At 33.9% G+C, this 2,659-nt stretch overlaps 1 non-coding gene across 1 annotated transcript; it reads right to left on the bottom strand.

Annotated features, from left to right (window-relative positions):
- Positions 1–371: 371 nt before the first annotated feature.
- On the bottom strand, positions 372–480 carry LOC126033196 (U6 spliceosomal RNA). The gene has a single exon (XR_007504331.1). It is a non-coding gene; the product is annotated as a U6 spliceosomal RNA (small nuclear RNA).
- Positions 481–2,659: the final 2,179 nt, after the last annotated feature.

Raw genomic sequence — 2,659 nt, forward strand, 5'->3', positions numbered from 1 at the left:
CAAGCCAGGAGCAATTTCTGAGCGCATAGCCAGGAGTAATCCCTGATCATCGCTGGGTGTGGCCTAAAAAACAAACAAACAAACAAATGCTACACTAAAATTTCATTTATTTTATAATATAATATTTTAAATTCTAAGGGTTTGCTTTATAAACAATGCTCTTTTCCTGTAATCAACATAGAAATAAACTGAAAAATATCTAGTCAATGCCTTAAATTTTAAGCCTACTCTGAATATGTAAAATCTAGGTTAATTCACTCATTCACTGGTACCTCTAAAATGATAACTATTAGTTTACCTTAGTAATAGATGCTATGACAGGAGTTCACCTGCAAGGAACATACAGAGCTGTTTTAGGGGAAAAAGTGGATAAAGGTAAAGGGAGATGATGGCTACAATGTATTCTCCCCTTACGAAGGGGTCATGCTAATCTTTTCTGTATCATTCCAATTTTAGTATATGTGCTTCTGAAGCAAGCACCAATTCATTCTCAATGAAGTCCTCAGCTGAAACTCCAGTAACTCTGAGACTAGGAGGGTCTTTAAGAGGTGACACCATTTGAGGATAGAAGTAAGGAATTTGTACTTGATAAAGATCAGGCACTGTGTATAAAGGGGGGCGGGATTTGAACACTCAACTCTTTTGATTTAAACAGAAACCTGCCATATAACCATACTTTCACTTTTGAAGAAAGCCCTTATTCCTTACAGAGGATCAGGGTACAGCAATGGTTCCCTATAAACCAAGAATTGTCTTATACCTTTTTCAAACTGAAAAACTATTGTTAAAAATATAATTTTCTCTCAGAATATAGTGAGGAGAAGGAAAGAAATTGAGTGGAGGAAGAGAAAATGACATTGAAATGATGGCAACAAGGATCTCAGGTGCATTGGTGGTGTTAAGAAAGGACAGAACTAAATATACAATCTTGATTCAACAATAATGAAATCATTCATAAGACCCCAATTTTAAGAACCAATCTTAAATTGTGTGTTATTATGGAAGGCTGGGGCTGGGGGTTGATGGCATGGGATGGACTCTTGGAATATTTGTGGAGGGGATTAACATTGGTGATGAGATTTATCTAAAACCCAACTATGAATAACTTTGCGAATTACAATGGTTTAACTTAAAAAAATTTAGATAACAGCTCTAAAAGTTGTCTATGGAAACAGATCAAATCTATTCTCCCTGTTGCTATAATATGCTGTATATAAATATAATTAAACAGAAAAAAATTTGAGCCTAAATATGCTTTGACTTCAATGTATCCAGTGATATTCTAAAAACTGATCAACGCTAAAAATTCTAATATTTACAGGAGTCCTAGTGATCTGATGAAAGATTTGAGATGGAGCATGACAGGTTCAGTCTTTATCTTGGAGGACAGGCATTTTGGAAGCAAAGGGCAATCATTAAAAGTTCAAGCATAAACAAACTAGCATCTATTCTGAACCCACCAGGAATCAACAATTTAGTAGTCTCCTAGGAACAAAAAATATAGAGAATTATCCAGAAGCAATTTTACATTAATAAACTGTAATATTCCAATTGCCTTATGCCAAGCCTAGACAAACAGTTCTGGAGCAGGATCACTGTGGGAAAAGAATAAACCAAGACAAATTATCAAATGATAAAAGAATGATAAAATGATAAAAAGAATGGAGGCAAGATGGTTTCAGCACTGTGGATGGAGCCCGCCAAAATGTCTGTCTTTATTCCCCAGCTCAATTCATAACCCGGCTGGGGTGGGCATAGAGTGACAGACTAAGTACCAATCTTGAGCTAATCCAATGTAGGTGGGTCTTTTACATGTACAAAGGATTGGATGGAAGAGGACTGATGCTTGGAGCTGGAGATATTCTTTGTTTTGGGTAAATGTAGGGTGTACCCCCATAACAATCCACAGTAAACTCAACAGTAGAGTGACAGTGTGAGTTGTAATAATAGTTGTAATAGTAGAGGTAGAAAAACCAACTAACAAGTAATAGACATTTCCTACATGCTTGGCATCACATTAGGAATTTTAATGGAATGTTACAACTAAAATAACAAACAGGTCTACTGCTAATAAAAAAGCAAAACAAGATTTTGGTATCTATCTAGTTGACTTCAAAATGTAATTTTTTGCAATGAGAAGGGTCTAGATAACAGTTTATTATTTGAAGTAGCTTCAGACATAACAAAAATAATAAGTGAAATAAATTTTATAAAAACTAAAATGCATATATTTTGTGATAAACAGAAACTTTTCAAAATCAGAGAGAGAAACAGCCAGCACCCAATTTTAATTTTAAAAATTAAAAAGCTAAATATACTAGCTTTTCAAGAGAAATAAATGTCTATATTATTATATTGTTGTTTATGTATGTAATGTCAGCTTATTTTTAATAGGGAAATAATACCTTGTAGGTAAATCAAATATCTCTATAACAAATCTTAACTACTTGATGAGTTAAAGTATATTCTTTTGTGTGTTAATATGTTCTTTGCCAGATTAATAAAAATGTAGCCTCTATAACAAGACCCTCACAAATCTACTTGTATGCCCAAGAAAACAAAAAAAAAAGAGTTTTACTAAAAAACTTTGGGGGGGAGCTATTGATGAGACTTCAGCAGGTAGCCAGCATTATATGAGTAAAGCAGCTTAATTTAGCTG

The sequence above is a fragment of the Suncus etruscus genome, chromosome 16 (genome assembly GCF_024139225.1).
Source record: "Suncus etruscus isolate mSunEtr1 chromosome 16, mSunEtr1.pri.cur, whole genome shotgun sequence".
Taxonomy (NCBI): Eukaryota; Metazoa; Chordata; class Mammalia; order Eulipotyphla; family Soricidae; genus Suncus; species Suncus etruscus.